The 19,211-nt window shown below is 49.3% G+C and overlaps 1 protein-coding gene and 1 pseudogene across 6 annotated transcripts in view; both read left to right on the forward strand.

Annotated features, from left to right (window-relative positions):
* Positions 1-19,211, forward strand: part of LOC147638747 (auxin response factor 12-like) — a 93,758-nt gene that overhangs the window by 44,418 nt on the left and 30,129 nt on the right. The window lies entirely within an intron of this gene.
* Positions 3,049-13,393, forward strand: LOC147638748 (uncharacterized; annotated as a pseudogene).

The raw sequence follows: 19,211 nt of genomic DNA on the forward strand, positions 1-19,211 counted from the left end.
AGCTGGACACTAGGAGGACATGGATACAGCCGACATACGAGCTTGGTACGAAGATGGCTTTCTATAGAGATCATCTTCTCCAGCTCACGGAGGATGGGTTTGTGATTAGACCCAGCTACATGGATACTCATCTTTCTCATGGGGTACGGTGTGCTATTGGTCAGATGCGCACATCCTCACACTAGCTAGAGATTGAGACTGGCAGATTCAGAGGAGTACCAGCTGAGGCCAGGATTTGTCAGCTGTGCCAGATGGAGCCAGAGACAGAGTTACATTGCATATGTCACTGTCGAGTATATTATGAGATACGAGGCCGTTTTCACTGCCTGTTCAGAGAGGGCTTTGGACCACTTTCTAGAGTCATGAGATACCAGGATCAGAGATGCCTCGGATTTTACTTGTTGGAGCTGCGTAGACATAGAGAGGGTCTCCTGAGAGGGAGGGGATCAGAGAGGGAGGGAGACCTACAGAGGCAGATTACAGACTTCTTTCGACAAGAGATTGAGCAGTCAGGTCAGCAGGCATTGCAGCTAGCCTCAGAGTACAGCCGCACCAGAGGTACACTCATTGATCGGGCTCTAGAGTTGGGGCGGTCCAGGCGCCCCAAGATGAGAGGCCCGTCTCGACACCGGCGGAGACTACAACAGAGGATCAGGACCATACTAGCACGGCATGGGAGACGTCCGGCCAGAGTACTCACCATGGAGGACATTGAGGATATCCGCCATCGACTGATGAGAGACATCTTTGGATAGTGATGTGTATGATGCTTACCTTTGTTGCTGGAGTTTTCCTCCTAGATGTTATCCATTAGGAGCTCCTAGTACCGTACTTTTCCTCATAGTTGTTTCAGTTTCAGTTAGTTGTTTAGTTGTTTTTAGCTTTGCTTACACAGACATTGTATCAGATCCACCAATTGTTGTAACCTTTTTGGTCTCATAGGTCATTTTGGCCTTTTGAAGACGTTAATATATCATTTCATTGCCAAAGAGGTGATAGTCCAAGTGGTAAAGTGTTTGCCTAGGACCGAAAGGTCTTGGGTTCAAACCCTGCTTGGACCCCTCGGCGGCACCTCTCATCCGCGCTCTCCATAAGCTTCCCTTTCGGCGTCGATTGTGTTCTGGCCGCCTTTCCCAGGAGGACTCCAGTGTAGCCCCTCCGCTCTCTGTGGTCGAGTGTGCTCGTCGCTCTCTTCAGAGGGCCGCGTAGATGATCTTGTAGCTCACGCACCAGCGTGGCTAGGACGTTGAGCGAGTTGTAATGTTAACTATTAGTAGGATCTCTCCCCCCGAAAAAAAAATAAAAAAAAATCATTTCATTTCACTCTCTCTCTCTCTCTCTCTCTCTCTCTCTCTCTCAGGCTGGTTCGCTGGTTCACTGTTCGTTGTTCGTGCTGTTGCTTGTTTCTCGCCCACCCCTTCGCCCTCGCCCTCCCCTCTCGCCCACCCACCTCGCCCACCCTCCTCGCCCTCGCCCCTCGCCCACCCTTCCGCCCCTCGCCCTCGCCCTCGCCCTCGCCTCCTCGCACTCCCCTCTCGCCCACCCTCCACTCTCGCCCAGCCCCTCCCTTGCCCTTGCCTACTCTCCGCCCGTCCCCTCCCACCCACCCACCCACCCACCCACCCGCCAAGCACTCTTGCCTCGCCTGCCTGCCTGCCTGCCTGCCTGCGCTCTCTTGCGCTGCTTGCCCTTCGCCCCCCTCCTGTTGCCTACCTGCGCCTCCCCCCTCACGTTGCCTGCCCTTAGCTCTCTCTCTGCCCTCCCCCCGTCTCTCTCTCTCTCTCCTGTGCATCTCTCCCTCCCCTCCCTCCCACCTGTGCGCCCTCTTGCCCGCCTGCACCCCGCCCTTTGTCCCCTCCATCTCTCTCTCTCTCTCTCCTGAAGGTCAGCACCATGTTGAGACCAACCCTGGTCTGCTGAAGTAACAGTCATAGCCCACAAGGATTAATGACAGAAGAAACATCATGGAGGCACGTATGGAAAAGCTCGAAAAGATATTGAAGGATTTGAAGAAAACCACGGACAACAACCTCAACACTGTCCAGAAGAGCCTCCTTGATCGCATTGCTAAGCTGGAGACCGAGGCAGAAACATGGAAGAAAGAAAAGGAAACAATGCAGGAGGAGATTGCCAACTTAAAGGCGAAGTAGCTTCACTACGTGAACGCCCAGAAGAAGGGGAAATCCTCGAGGCAGACAAAGAAGCCATGAAGGAGGAGCTCACCCAGACGATTACCAAAACCCTGGAGGGCAAGATGGAAGCAGTAAGAGAAGGATAGGTGGAAGTGGTCAAAAAAAACATTAAGAAAGAAGTACAAGAGGACACGCACATGGTCCAATCCACACTAGATGAAGAGAAGATGAGGAGAATCCGTCGCCTGAACATACGCGTGACAGGTATTCCAGAGACAGAGGGGTGCACCCCTGAGGCGGACGGCCGAAACTTATGCATAAAATTAGGCCATGCGGAGGATGCACCACTTCCATTCACCAAGATATGGAGGACAGTCCCACCCAAGGACCCCACCCAAAGTAAAGCCTTAGTGCTATAGTTCGCAGACGAAGTGAGCAGGCAAACCTTCATGAGACAGAGAGTTATTCTGAGAAACCTACCAGGGGACCCCATCTACTTTGATGATGACCTAACTTGGATGCAGAGACAACATAGGAAATCATGCATCCCACAAATTAAAGCAGCACGTGCTGAAGGGAAAAAGGCACATTACAGAGACGGCCATGTATACATAGAGGGCAAGATGGTGGCATAGCGCCATATGGCCTATGGGACACGGGAAATTATCAAGAAGCACAAGGAGATATATGCAGCAGTTTGGAACTGCAATGGGGCTCTATGGACACATCCAGGCAGACTAGAGGAGGTTATGGAGAACCGGGACATCATGTTTCTGACAGAGACACATGAAAGTCCAGAGAGAGGCCTACCACGGGTAGCAGGGTACCAGTGTATAGACAAGGGATGCGACAGGGCACTTCTAGAGGCTCAGGTGGGATCGCTACAATATTCAGATGAGCACTACACTAGCGTATCATGGTGGTGTTGAGAGACCCAGAGGCACGCTACATGTGGGTTAGCCTACAGCTCTCAAAGGTGAGAACAGTTTACTTGGCAATATGCTACTTCCCGCCGAAGGGGTCGAGATTCAACACAGGTCACATGGAGGACCAGATTGGAGGAGGAGAGGAGAGAGGGGCCCTTCCTAGTGAGTCCATACGCCACTCTATCTGCAGATATCCTACACTATTTGACCATGGGGGAGGTTCTCCTGATGGGGGACTTCAATGCACGCACACAGAATCGACAGTGTGAATCATTCGACTTCACAGATCCCCTCATCCTACAGGCACTAGACGATGTAGATGCAGGGACCACGAGGATGTCAGAGGACAGTGGGCCAGACAGTACAGGTTATGGGCAACACCTTCTGGACCTGGGAGCTAGACACCATCTCGTTATTTATAACGGGATGTCACAATGGCCAGAATCGGGAAGACTCACATGTTTCCCATCATCAGGAGGCAGCAGCACTGTGGACTACATATTGGGCTCGCGGGAGAGCACAGACCTGATAGACTCTTTCACTATCCCTACATGCCCCATTGGTGCGGACCATACTTATTTGGTTTTTTCTCTTAGGAGCTCTCTTGATCTGCCACCCCCGACCACTCAGGCATCTCGTACCATCTTCCACTTTTACCCGGGAGCTTGCAGACGTTTATGATTCAAAAGTACATGATGGCCTCTTTGGTATGGACCCTATAGAACCCATCGATGTACTGACGGCCCAGCTTTCACACATACTGCACACAGCAGCTAGCCACAGCTTTCCACACCATCTCCATACAGGGAAGCCACCTAGATCCGGAGACATGCCCCAGAATAGATGGTATGATAATGAGTGCAGAGAGCTTCATCGACATCTCCGAGCCAAGATAGCAAAAGGGGAAATAACACAGCAGCAGGCCAGTAGATAGATGCGGTCTCTTACATGCCGTAAGCGACGCACATATGAGGAGGCTCAATACTGGGACATCTACCATATGCTCATGAGCAAAGATGCAGCCATTGCTTGGCGGCGACGACTCAGAGAGCCACGCCCCCCCACCCCGATTACTGATCCTCAACGCTGGCAGAGTTATGCAGAAGGGCTTTATGATGTTCCGCACCAGCCACTCATCCCTCGCCCCACCGAGACTCCACCGACCTCATCGGTTTTCTTTACTACCGATATGGTATCTCGAGCTATACATAGATTCCAACATGGGAGAGCTGAGGATCACACCGGCTTACAGGGTGAGCATTTCATTTATGCAACTGACACACTCTCTCCTTTTATTGCTTACCTCTTTAACAGGGCTCTGGTAGAAGGTTTCCCGGCTGAGTGGACGATGCACACTATTGTACCGATCCACAAAGCTGGGGATATGTTGGACCCCGGTAATTACAGGACTATCATGATTGGTCATACCTTGGCCAAACTCTATGGGGCTATCCTGAAGGCAGAATTGAGCACACACGCTGAGAGGGAGGGGCTTCGTGCCCTTGGTCAGGCAGGTTTTCGGCGAGCCTTCTCTACTATTGATCACATTTTCACCCTGAGATGCCTGATTGACCAAACTCGGGCACGGAGACAGAGACTCTATTGCTGTTTTGTGGACTTCCGCAAAGCCTTCGACACAGTCCCGAGAGAGCACCTCTTCCACCGCTTACAGACACTGGGCATACCCCCCGACATGATGTGGGGGATTTACAGATTATATGAGCAAGTGTTTGGACGAGTTAGATGCCCAGGGGGGCTATCAGATATGATTGCCAGCACCATTGGTGTGAAGCAGGGCTGCCATCTCTCCCCGACACTCTTTGGCTTATACATCGACGAGGTAGCAGACTACATCATACATGGAGGAGGCTCTCGGATTGACATCTTAGGTACGACTGTACACATTCTATTATATGCTGATGATATCATTCTTGTGTCGGATACTCGGACAGGGCTACAAAGGCATCTACAGGCTCTGGATACTTTCTGTGCGGAGCGAGGACTCACAGTGAACCTTGGGAAAACCAAGGTTATGGTCTTTCATACATCAGTAGCAGTCAGATGCTAGACTATCCTTACACTAGCCTGGGGACAAGTAGAGGTGGTGGGCTCATATGTATACCTTGGGGTCACATTTACTAGCTCATCAGGGAGATTCTCTATGGCATAGGCAGCCAGAGACAGAGTGACACGCGGGTACGCAGCATTAGCAATTTTGGAACGCCAATGTCACCAGGCACACTTCCAGGAGCCCCGTACTAAGGGGTGGCTATTTGATACACTAGTTACTCCAGCATTGATGTATGCAGCAACAGTATGGGCACCAGGTTTGGCTACATCCTCATGGACACAGATAGAGCGCCCTTAGATTTTGATGCTCTCACGGATGATCCGCAGCAAACCTTCAGTACCACATGATATCCTTCGAGCGGAGTTTGCTGTACCACCTATGTTAGTAGAGGCCATGTTCCAGACTATATCGGGTATCTCGGGCTGCTTTTGAGGCATCCAGACAGCTTGCTGAGGAGGGACATACCTGGTCATGGTACTCCCAGGTGGTACAGTGGATATCATCACAAAGGATTGATATTGACAAATTACCACCCTTATAGTATGACCTAGCTGTACCACACAGACGCCTCTCTCAGACAGAGAGGAACAGAGTCATGAGACATGACATTTGGCAGGGCCACATACAGGAGACTTGGCTATCTCCCTGTCAAGCACTCCCGACGAAGATGCTCTACTACAGAGACCACTTCTTGAGCACCTCCACAGACGGCTTCATCCAGCGACCACGATACTTGGAGGTCCACTTATCACATGGAGCCAGAGTAGCCATTGGGCGACTAAGGGTCTCATCACACCAACTAGAGATCGAGACTAGGAGAGTAGCACGCATCCCTCGAGTAGAGCGCATTTGCAGATTATGCCAGACGGGGGTAGAGACAGAGGAGCATTTTGTTTGCTAGTGTGGTGCTTTGCAGGAGATCAGGGCATGCTATCCTGAGGTTTTTAGAGGAACCACATCACTTAGACAGATCTGGGAGAGATCGGACCAGAGACAGCTAGGCAGACTACTACTAACACTACAGAGACACAGGGAGATCTTACTTCAGACACCCGCACATCATAGCGGAGGAAGACAGTCCCAGTTGACTGACTTCTTCCAGAGATTGGCACCAGCAGCCCAGCCACATACATTGGGAGTGATATCTCAGTGAGCGGAGGAGATTCGAGCTAGGCGATGACCCAGACTAGCCGGCTACCAGACACCACGGCTACACCACAGAGAGATCGCGGCCATCCGGTCTCGACACCAGCAGGAGGTCGAGGAGCAGCTGGCACATTTTCTCTCTGATCCAGGACGCATGTTCCAGACATTTACGGCATCCTCAGATCGGATGTATGACATATTGTACCCAGACTATGGGACTGGATGGAGTTAGGAGTAGATAACATATCATACTTGTATCACCCCTTCAGCATATAGAGATGCATTAGTAGCCCTAGTACTCCATCCACACCCTCTCGTTTGTACACCACCATTGAGTCCCCTATGGTCGTGTTGTCATACTTGTACATTTTAGTCTCACTCCACATTTTCCTCTTGATGACTGGAGAAACATCATTGTACTACTTGCTTGTCTCATAGGCCAATTTTGGCCTTTTGCAGACGTTAATATATCTTTCTTTCTTTCTTTCTCTCTATGCCTGCTAGACAGATTCAGAGAGATGCCATAGGACAGATTGTCATATAGAGCTTTTGAGGCATCTAGACAGCTGGCTGAGGCAGGAGACAGAGAATCGTGGTATGCACAGGTCACACATTGGTTCTCACAGCATGGCCTAGACATGGATCATCTACCACCATTCCAGTATGACAGGGATGCACCACATATCCGTCTCTCTCATAGTGAGAGGAACAGAGTATTGAGAAAGGACCTATGGCAGCTCTATACACGAGAGACATGGATATCACCTACACAGCCTCTTCCACCGAAGATGCTATACTACAGAGATCACTCCATGAGTATCACTAATGATGGATTTATAGAGAGGCCTAGATACGTGGAGGGCTTTTTACCACACGACTCCCGAGTAGCTATTGGTCAGCTTAGAGTCTCATCACATCGATTGGAGATCGAGACTGGCAGAGCAGCATGGATCCCCCGAGAGGAGAGGGTATGCAGATTGTGCAGAGAGAAGGTGGAGAGTGAGGAGCATTATGTATGCAGATGCAGAGCATATACAACCATTAGAGAGAGATATCCCATTTTATTCAGAGAGCCACATTCCCTACGCCAGATCTTTGAGGCAGCAAACTAGCGCATACTGGGGAGATTCATTCTAGACATACAGCGTCACAGAGAGACATCATTACAAGCTCAGACAGCTCCAGAGGGAGGACGACAGACACAGATTACTACATTTTTTCAGAGATCCACCCCACTCCCAGCCCCTACACAGCAGGGAATTACTCTCCAGAGAGCAGAGACACTCAGAGCTCGCAGGAGACAGAGGACACCTGGCTTTCGGACACCACGCCTATACCAGAGAGAGATGACAGAGATCAGAGCTCAGTTTCACAGAGAGAGTGCGGAGCGACTGGCTCGCTTCAGAGCAGACCCAGGTATGTTCTTCAAGGAGCTGTGGACACCCCCTTCATTGATGTATACCATTCTATATCCCCAGTATGGTACAGGATGGAGCTAGCTAGGTTGCATATCATGATTGTATACTCCATGCATATAGCTTTGCATTCTCCTAGTAGTAGAGCTCCATCACCTCCCCCACTCATTGTACTTATTGCACACCCAGATTCAGCTTTTTAGTTCAGTACTCTTTCATTTTGTTGGGATGACAGAGGATACCCCACACAGGTACACTGATTTGTCTCATAGGCCGAGTTCGGTCTTTTGGAAGACGTTAATAAAATCTTTCTTTCTTTCTCTCTTTCTCTCTCTCTCTCTCCAGGCTATAGAGAGGCGGTCCAGGCGCCCCAAGATGAGAGGCCCATCTCGACACCGGCGGAGACTACAACAGAGGATCAGGACCATACTAGCACGGCATGGGAGATGTCCAGTCAGAGTACTCACCATGGAGGACATTGAGGATATCCGACTTTTGGGGATTATGGACGCAGCAGCTCATCATCTATTCTTGGAGTTCACTGCACACTTGTGTGAGAATTCGTGACCAAGCAAAGTTCCTTGTTGTTCGTGGCAGCATTTTGTTTCGAGGAAACCGGTTGGTGGATGCTCTCTCTCAGGTGATTCCAGTATTCGCGGTGCTGGAGGGTCCATGGTTGCATCTTCATCGACTTATCTTCTTCCGACTCTTGCACACTATGAGCTGCAGAGGGGGTGTTAGAATTTATGTATCTCAGTGTATTTGGGTTGTACCATTTATTTGGTATTTTATATATTTTCTCCCTGTGTAGTAGGTTGTGAGCTGGTCGGCCTGCTTTAGTGTAGTCGGCCAGGTCATTCATGCACTATATAAGGAGTTCCCCCATTTCTCACTTTTTCATCCAATCCCTTGCACAAGTTCAACATTCTATTGCTGGCCAATTGCCATTGTAAAGCTTCAAGCTAATATAAAAGGTGATCTTGTCCACAAGCTCTCTCTACTCTCTCTCTTGTCTTGTTTATGCTTCCGCCTGAGCATTCTCCAATATGCCAAACATGTTACGCTTTGGGAGGCAGTACTGCTGTGCCATCGTGGGATGGCTACAATGTACACATTTTGTTGGTTGTTCTCCGATGGCCAACCAAGTTTCAACGGCGAGGTTGTGGCGGTGGGCTAATTGCTAGAAGAAGAGTGTGATCTTCCTTGGTGGATAGTTGTGTCATAGGCGCTTCCAAAAATCTCCTAGGAAATGCCTTGGGAGGCCTAGTGTCCAGAGTACCATCGACCTCATGCATTTGGATCTTGGACCCATACTTGCCATGTAATAAAAAAAGGGGGTGGTCAAGCTCTCCGGGTTGAAGGGGTCTTGCCACTCCTACTTGCCTGGGTCCCGTTGGATGTGTGTCAGAGGTCGGCTTTCCCAGAGCCAAAGTTACCAAGATCTGATGTGGGCCACTTTGGTTGGAAAAGGGTCAATGTCCTAGTGGTGGTCGTGAAAGCCAATAATCTTGACCCGTTGAAGATATCTGCTGTAACTTCCTAGGCGCGGTGCGCAGAGGTTTCGCAAAACACTTTGACCATTAATGCAATTAAGCACTGAAATGGGCCACAGCCTTAAACATATGCCACTTAATCCACAAAACTATAAAAGAGAGATGTGCACACCTGACACTGTATAGGGGCCGGACAAACCCCCCCCCCCCCCCCCCCCCCCCCCGTATTTTATTACCCAAGGAGAAAGTATCATGTACAACTTACTCTCCACTCGGGAGATGCCAAATTATCCATGTACAAATGCCATAACACAGCCCAAAAATGAGGCAACCAGAAAATTCAGCTGGTACACAAGCTGTAGAAATGCCAAGTCAACAATATAGTCCATATACCTCCGTGTGGGTACTGATTCTTCCCCAAAAACCATGGGTCTTCATGCAATAGAGCTGGTACAAAGAGGTACAACTCTCCATTCAGTCGGTACAGCAATAACATGGGCTGGTACAATAGGTACAAAATCTAAAACAGTAGGTACAGCCCTCCATTCAGTAAGTATAGCAAGTACATGGGCTAGTACAGCAAGAAAAGTGGCTTCAGTATGCAGCCAACATTAGGGCAGCCTCTAACGGTGGTAGAGAGTCATAACCTTCGAGTAGAGAACCACCAAGAATAAAGAGCTTGCTAACATCATAGAGGCTAGTTTGCAGCAGTAGACATAGTTGTTTCTTTACGGTGTATGATGCTATATCGTACGGACTCGTACAAAATTTTTAGAAGAAAATAAACCTTTTTTTTTCAATGTTTTTTTCCCTTTTTAAATTTTTTTTTGGGAGTAATCATAGTTGTCACAATACGAAAATACGATACTGTACGATACAATACCGTAGAGGAATTTTTGGTACGATATGAAATTTTGGAATACCGTACGATAAAATATGGTTTTTTAAAAAACACTTAACAAACTATGGGCTTCAAGCTTGAATGTGAGGGAAGGTTGGGGAGGGAGGAGTCTACAGTGCTTGAGGAACAAGAACATGGAGATGTGTCTCTCCCAGTTGGATCTCCCAATTGTCTCCAAAAAAGAGCCTGCATGGGTAATGCGATACCAAAGGTCTCCCAGTGTAGCGTTTATGACTAAGGAACCGTCCTTGCACAAACACGGGCAGTGCATCTAGGGTGATAGGTTTAGGGACTCCTTTGTAGATCAAAATGGCCCTGTCCAAATCTTCTCCCTCATACATAACTTGAGGATATGACTATCTAGCCTACTTATACCAGGGATCTCCAAGTGATGTAGCAAGATTCTCTCATCCTACCAATCAAGTGTACACTACCAGTCCACCTTGCCAGATTTTTTAGGTCTCTCAACAACCCCATATGGAATACTGAGTGGACACGAAAGTTGCGAAGTATTGCGGGCATTTGGGATCTTCGTCGAGTACGATTCCTATTTTTTTTGAGCATTTGGAATTTTTTTCTCAAGGTGGGGAGGGGTTAAAAAAAAATTCATACCGTACGAAATCGTACGATATTCTACGGTACCTTACCATACGAACCGTACGGTGCGAATAGGTTCGTAGTGGTACGAGAAACAACCCTGGGAGTAATGGTCTTGTTTTTTCTTGTTTATGGTTGTTTGAGCTTTCTCTGTACTATGATGCTTCCCTCCTTTTAAAAATACTCCATATCTCGAAATTGGAATACCTAAGTTTATAAGTATTTTTTTGAAACACCGTATTTTATCGTACGATAAGAATTTTTTTAATATCATACTATATTTTTCCGTAAGGTATTGTATTGTACGAACCGTACGGTATCGTACCTGACAACTATGGCAGTAGAGCCTCGAAGAGAGAGGACTCCAACTTATAGATTTGGGTCTGTTAAAATGGCAAAAGAAGGCTATAATGACAAGCGGAGAGCCACAAAATAGTTGAAGTGCTCACTTTGATCCACTTTCTAACAAGTGTCCCTAGCTGGCCCGCGGCGCCGCCGCCCGTGGGGGGGGGGGGGGGGGTTCTTGTAAAGGTGTTTGCCAATTGGGGAGGATGGCTGAGTGGATGGCGAGTATTCTTGGCCCCGGATGTCAGGGAAGAGGCATCCGTTGTGAGGCGTGTGTCTTGTGCCTTCGGGGAGAGCCTCTTGAAAGTGGCCGACTCTCCCAAAGATTGAGCGGGTCTTGTGCTGAGGGGCCCCCACCACAATGTGAGAGTGAGTGCCCAAGGGTGGCCATTGGCATCCTAAAGAGGGGTACCAAATCAACAGTTGGTAGAGTCTCTCCTCATCATTAGCAACTAGGGCTAGCTTGAGGTGTCCCCAAGCTCTTATCAAATTGGCGGCAAAACAATCCTCGAGGCCTCGAGCATGGGCCTCCATTAAATCCCACCTCACACTAGGGTCCAAGGTCCACAAAGAGATGGGGTGCGGGCCAATATCTGAGCGCAGAGGAAGGTCTTCTAGTGTTCACCCCCTAGCTAAAGGCCTTGAATGGCCAACTTGCCCAAAAGGTACTTCCATAAACCTTACCCTCCATGGAGTACATACTATGTACATAACCAGAGTGCACAAATCTTACGCTAGAGTGCACAAATCTTACGCTGCCCTTGGAGTACATGCAACATCATACAAATCCCACGGGTTCTGCCCAGAAAGTCACTAGGCAATCTCTAATGGTCTAGATGTCCATCATGGGTCTCGTCCCAGTGGATGTGTAGCGGCGGGAGGTGTTGGAAACCATGATGTTGGTTTTACCAAGGTTAACAGTGAGATCTCGCTGTGTATAGAAAACCTGTAGAGCATCTAGGTATCTCTGAAGTCCCTTGATTGAAACTGATATGAGCACAATGTCATCTATAGAGAGTAGGAGGGGAATAAACATTGTATTCTTCATGGGCTACATAAGGTATTCTTGCATGGCGTGAAGTCACTGATTGTTCCTCTCTCATAGCATGGAGATTCATCCTCTTAGACATAAGTTCTTGTTCGGGCACCTGTGAGGATTCCAAGACATGTGGGATGGTTGCCTTTTCTGCATAGGCATCCTCGGTACGAGCCAAGTATGCACATGTTGCATCCCTCGGTTGCATGTGCAATTCTTGAGCAATCATAGGCTTGTCTGGAATGTGGTCGGCTGGAGATGATATTAGCTGTTCGGCCGCCTTGATATGTGTACGCGTGTCCAAGTATCCATGGGCACTCGAAGCTGTATTTGAAGAGTATGTAGAGACATGGGCAATTAGGAAAGAAAGGATTAGTGTTGCCTTGGGCATTTGGTGTGAAATGGAAAGCGAAAGAGTGATATGGCCATTTTCTAGGCCTTACAAAAAATAATAAATAATGATCCACGTGGCCGCCAATGTGAAAGGCCACATGGTTGCTTGTTTGATTGCCAAGTAGCCGCCAGCGAGGAGCTCCAGAAGATGTGAGAAGACGGGGAAGTGGGTGCGCCGAGTAGAAGAGAAGAAGGACGCCTTTTTGGTGGCCTCAGAAACACAGGTGGAAGGCTGGCGCAGAGCAGCTCTGGTGCAGCCGAAAGCACATATGCAGTGGAGGTCACCTTGGGGGTCAATCAGCAGCGAAGGCGAAGGGAACTCAAGCCGGTGCAGAGCTGCTGAGGTGACCTTGTAGAGAGCCGGAAGCGCTCTTGTGAGTGGACAGAGCCAACGCCGAGTTGGTAAGAGAGAGCTGCAGAGGTGGTGTGGCCGTCACCTAGAGCTGGGAACTTCCTTTGTCAGCTGATGAGTTGTACTGCAGGCATAGAAGCTAGCTGGTGAGTGCGGTGGCCTTGGCAACGCCGACGTGTGGGCTGGCGCGAGGAGTTGAGGTCGCAAGGCGTGTGAGTACCATGCGCAGGTAGAGCTGGCTGGGCGCTGGGCAGAGTGGAGCCGGGGGCCTCCCTTGTGAAGAGCAGCAACGTGGAAGCTGCTGCAGGTACTGGCGTCAAGAGAGGACGGGCTGGTAAGCTTTAGGGAAGGTGGCCGTTTTTTTTCTTGGTGTTGAGCGGGCGAAGGCGTGCAGAGGAGCCGCCTTGGTGTTGTGTTACGGGCTGGCTGTTGTGCTGGTGACAGAGAATTAGGTTGCTGTGAAGCCGGCAGGGGCTGGTACAAGTGGTGGGTTTGCAGCGAAGAGGAGCTGGTAGCGAAGGAGACTGTCACTGCAGCTTCAGAGGAAGGAGTTGCCTTGGTTTTGGTAGGCTGCTGTGGTGACTGATTGGTTCCAGCTGGACAGGGAAGCCGCCAAAGAGAGGAGCTGCCGCTTTTGAGGTTGTGTGGCAGTCTTTGATAACTGGATGCTGCTGAAGAGAAGGCTACAGGGCAAAGGTGATTACTGGGATATACATATATATTTTGCTAGAGTGCAGTTTTACCGTCATGTATCTAGTCCTAGAATGAGGTCCAGATGTTGATGAGTTGTACTTTGAAGATTCCTCACTCTTTGAAGTTGTATTTTCCAATAGTTCTTCTGGTTATTGGTCAGTGGTAATTTATATAAAAGAGGGGAAATGGGCAGATTGTGAATGGATATTGGATGAGGACGGTTCTGAGGACATTTTAGATGTCCAGCTATGTAAAGATGAGGATTTCTATTGAAATATAGGTTTTGTTTTGTGTTGTCTGTCTGGCGTGGGTGGGTGGTGAAGAGTGAGAGATTTCTGTTTCCAGCATCGTGCTGGTGGTGCCCCTTGAGTTTGTTGTATCTTCCAAGGCTGCTGGGTAGGTAGCTGTAGAGGCATTTCTCCTTTTTCCAGCCTCCCGACACCGGTCCGTCCCGTTTCGGCGTCCCTCCGTTCCAAGCACTCGTCCCTTCCGTCCCTTGTGACTATGGAGTGTACCATATGATGGTGGAAGATAAGGGCTGGATCACTGAGAAGGTTAATAGGGTATGGAACATCAGGATGAGTAGGGCCTGGTGGAAGGAACTAATCTTGCAGGGTTGGCGGTCTAAGATTCCATATCAAGGTAAGGTGTTGCTATGGCGCATGCTAGTTGGAGGCCTACCATTGGGGGACCAGTTGTTGCAGAAGCGGCGGATTGCTTTTGGTAATTGTGTGTTTTGTACTACATGCTTGGAAACATGTCCGCATCTTTTCATTTCATGTCCAGTGGCAAAGAAGGTGTGGGATTTTCCTTCTCACGTATGGACTCTGTTGATAGATAGGCCATAATGGACTCTGTTGAACACCTTCTTTTTGGCAAGCTTCCTAATGGGCCAGATAACCCATAACATTCAATTTTCTTTCATTTTTTCAGGTGGATAGGTTTGTGGCATATCTGGTTAACTAGGAATGCCTTCATATTTGATGCAAAAGTTGGTATTATAGCTCACATAGATCGTATAAAAGGGCTACTATTGTGGCAAGTCTCTTCCTTGCGGTTAGCTCATTTGGTGAAGAATGACATGGCTATATATTGGATGAGGGTATTCTGAGCTACACCTGTGGTGCGGAGTAATTAGTGAGGGAATGCTAGAATATCACATGGCGGCCATGTGGCCATTTGTAAAGTAATTTTGGCAATAGATCTTCTATTATGAAAAAGGGAGAGAGAAAGAAAGGAAGAAAGAAAGAAAGTTGTATTAACGTCTACTAGAGGCTGAACTCGACCTATGAGACAAATCAATGTACAACTGTCAATGTCTTCTGGATGTCCACGAAAAAAAGGACAAAATGAACATGAAATAAACTATGAAAGTACTGAGCTAGTGGGGGGGTGTGATGGATGGAGCACTACTGCTAGAGGCTCAGCATGCAACCTATATGCGTAGGGTATACAAGAATGAGAGAAAGAAAGAAAGAAAGATTTTATTAACGTCTTCCAAGAGACCGAACTCGGCCTATGAGACAAATCGGAGTACCTGTGTGGGGTATCCTCTGTCATCCCAACAAAATGAAAAAGTACTGAATAAAAAAGCTGAATCTGGGTGTGCAGGGGATGGAGCTCTACTACTAGGAGAATGCAAAGCTATATGCATGGAGTATACAATCATGATATGCAACCTAGCTAGCTCCATCCTGTACCATACTGGGGATATAAAATGGTATACATCAGTGAAGGGGGTGTCCACAGCTCCCTGAAGAACATGCCTGGGTGTGCTCTGAAGCGAGCCAGTCGCTCCGCACCCTCTCTGTGAAACTGAGCTCTGATCTCTGTCATCTCTCTCTGGTATAGGCGTGGTGTCCGAAAGCCAGGTGTCCTCTGTCTCCTGTGGGCTCTAAGTGTCTCGGCTCTCTGGAGAGTAATTCCCTGCCGTGTAGGGGCTGGGAGGGGTGTGGATCTCTGAAAAAATGTAGTAATCTGTGTCTGTCGCCCCCCCTCTGGAGCTGTCTGAGCCTGTAATAATGTCTCTCTGTGGCGCTGTATGTCTAGAATGTATCTCCCCAGTATGCGCTGGTCTGCTGCCTCAAAGATCTGGCGTAGGGAATGTGGCTCTCTGAATAAAATGGGATATCTCTCTCTGATGGCTGTATATGCTCTGCATCTGCATACATAATGCTCCTCACTCTCCACCTCCTCTCTGCACAATCTGCATACCCTCTCCTCTCGGGGGATCCGTGCTGCTCTACCAGTCTCAATCTCCAATCGGTGTGATGAAACTCTGAGCTGACCAATAGCCACTCGGGAGCCGTGTGGTAAAAAGCCCTCCATGTATCTAGGCCTCTCTATGAATCCATCATCAGTGATACTCATGAAGTGATCTCTGTAGTATAGCATCTTCGGTAGAAGAGGCTGTGCAGGCGATATCCATGTCTCTCGTGTATAGAGCTGCCATAGATCCTGTCTCAATACTCTGTTCCTCTCACTATGAGAGAGACGGATATGTGGTGCATCCCTGTCATACTGGAATGGTGGTAGATGATCCATGTCTAGGCCATGCTGTGAGAACCAATGCGTGACCTGTGCATACCATGATCCTCTGTCTCCTGCCTCAGCCAACTGTCTAGATGCCTGAAAAGCTCTGTATGATAATCTGTCCTGTGGCATCTCTCTGAATCTGTCTAGCAGGCATATAGTCTGAAATATGGCCTCTACCATCATAGGAGGCGCAGCAAACTCTGCTCGGATAATGTCATGAGGTACTGACGGTTTGCTGCGTATCATGCGTGCCATCATGAGGGCCTGTGGTCTCTCTATCTGTGTCCACCAATGGGTAGCAAGGCCTGGCGCCCATACTGCTGCTCCATACATCAATGCCGGTGTGACTAATGTGTCAAATAGCCACCCCTTCGTCCGGGGCTCCTGAAAATGCGCCTGGTGGCACTGTCTCTCTAGCATAGCCAATGCTGCATATCCCCGTGTCAATCTAGCTCTGGCTGCTGAACCCATGGTAAAGCGTGTGGCTGCTGCAGAGAAGGTAACCCCTAGGTACACGTATGATGTCACCACCTCCACCGGGCATCCTGCGAGACTGAATGTCAGCTGACTCCTGCCCTGTCTCGATGTATGAAAGACCATAACCTTGGTTTTCCCAAGGTTCACAGTAAGACCCCTCTGTGTGCAGAAATCATCGAGTGCATGTAGATGCTGCTGTAGACCACCTGGGGACTCAGACACTAATACAATATCATCAGCATAGAGCATAATATGTACTGAGGTACCTGCTAAATCAACTCCATCTCCGCCTCCCCGTGTAATGAAGTCAGCCACCTCATCAATGTATAACCCAAATAGCGTGGGGGAAAGTGGGCATCCTTGCTTCACACCAATGGTGCTAGCAATAGTCTCGGACATACCTCCTGGACATCTGACTCGCCCAAAAACCTGCTCATATAATGCATAGATGCCCCATGTCATATCTGCTGGTATGCCAAGAGACTGCAGGCGCTGAAAGAGCCTCTCTCGTGGTACTGTGTCAAATGCCTTGCGGAAATCCACAAAGCAGCAATAGAGCTTTCTCTTCCTCACTCTGGCCTGATCAATCATACATCTCAAAGTGAATACATGGTCAGTGGTAGAGAAAGCTCTCCTGAAGCCTGCCTGCCCTGATGAGCGTAAACCTGCTCGCTCAGCATATAAGCTAAGCTCTTGCTCCAGCACTGCACCATAGAGTTTGGCCAGCATGTGGCCTACCATAACCGTCCTGTAGTTGCTCGGATCGAGCATATCCCCTGTTTTGTGAATCGGCACAATGGTGTGCATCGTCCACTCCGCAGGCAAACCCTCTGCTAGTGCCCTGTTAAACAGGTGTGCAAGAAAAGGAGCTAAAGAATCTACTGCATATATGAGATGCTCACCCTGCAGGCCCATATGGTCGGCGGCCCGTCCATGCTGTAGGCGGCGGATAGCTTCCTGTACCATCGAGTGGGTAAAGAAGCTAGCTGTGGTAGGTCGAGGCTCCTGTGGCTGAGGTATAGGTGGCTGCTGTGGGGCATGGTATAGACCCTCTGCATATGTGTGCCATGTCTGTGGGTCTGCAATAGGTGTCGGGGTACGGGGCTCTCTGAAGTGCCGCCATGAGACAGGGCTATCTCTGCTCATGAAGAAATGAAAGATCTCTAGCTCCTGTGTCTCTGCGAAGGCCCGCCTTTTGCGGCGAGTAAGTCTCCTCATCTCTCTCCTCGACTCCTGCTCTGTGATGGCCCCCAAGGCTCTCTGTATGCGGAGCCGCGAGTATAGGGCTCTGCACTCGTCATCATACCATCTGTTCTGGGGCATAGTCCCAGGTCTCGCAGGCTCTCCTGAGTGTACACGATGTGGGAAGCTCTGTAATGCAGCCGTGTGTAGGAGTGATGCGAGCTGGGCTGTAATGGTATCCATAGATGCCAGGGGATCCATGAGTAGGAGCCCATCCTCTACTCTGCCAGTGTATATGTCTGCCATGTCATGTGTGAAGTAGATGGTAGTGTGTGGCGTCGGTATGTGGGGGGCTGGTGATACTGGTGATCCGGCTAGTGAAAATGCCAAGTATGTATGATCTGCCCCAATAGGACGAGGTGGAATGGAGAATGAGGTGACAAGCTGTGATGCCTCCAAAGACCCCATAATGTAGTCTACCACCGTGCCTCCGGTCCGTGTATGACCCCCATGTGGGAAGCATGTCAGCCCTCCTGATCCCGGCCACTGTAGCATCCCGTTATAAATAACGAGACGATGCCTGGCTCCCAACTCTAGTAAGTGGTCCCCATAATGTCCTCTGTCTGGTCCAGTGTCCTCTGATGCCCGACTAGCCCCTATCTCCTCTGGATCCACAGGGTGGAGGATCTCCATGTCATCATAGTCATACACCTCACACTGTCTGCTCTGTGTGTGGGCATTGAAGTCGCCCGTAAGAAATACTTCCCCTAGTGTAGAATAATGCATAATCTCCTCTGACAGACAAGTGTATGGCGAGGCTCCTGTCTCCTCCTCCTGTGGCATGTCCTCTGTAATGACATAGTAGGATCCTGATGGAGAAAAGTAACATAGAGCTATGTATATAACCCTGTCCTGTGAGAGCTGTAAGCTGATCCACATGTATCTGGCCTCTGGATCCTGTGCTACCACTCTCAGTCTCCCCTGTAGCTCCCGTCTGAATAGGACTGCTACTCCCCCCGACCCTCTCGAGGTACCCTGGCGTGTGGTCCTCCTGTATGCTGACTCCCACTGGAATCCCTCTACTCGAGGTAGCCCTCTCTCTGGGCTCTGATGTGTCTCTGTCAAAAGTATGATGTCTCTCCCCACCATAACATGCTCCAGTCGTCCAGGCTGCACCCATAGTGAACCATTACAGTTCCACACTGCTATGTGTATCTCTGTCAGTGGCCTGGTTTGTGTCCCATAGGCCCCAAACCGCTAATCCATGGGCCGGCCATCAATGATGACCCGACCATCTCGATAGAAGGCCTTCTTGCCTTCTCTCCTCGCGTGTAAGACTCGTGGCATGCAAGTTCTCCTATGCTCAAGCTGCATCCTCGTGAGGTCATCATCCAAGAAAATGGGAGCTCCCTCTAAACCCCGTAGTATGACCCTCTTCCTCATGAAGGTGACCCTCTCTGTCTCTCCTGCAAACTGTAGGATGAGGGCTCGCTTGCGTGTTGAGTCTTTCCCGGCTC

This window comes from Cibotium barometz, chromosome 5, assembly GCF_041138505.1.
Source record: "Cibotium barometz isolate CiBa-2024 chromosome 5, ASM4113850v1, whole genome shotgun sequence".
NCBI lineage: Eukaryota > Viridiplantae > Streptophyta > Polypodiopsida > Cyatheales > Cibotiaceae > Cibotium > Cibotium barometz.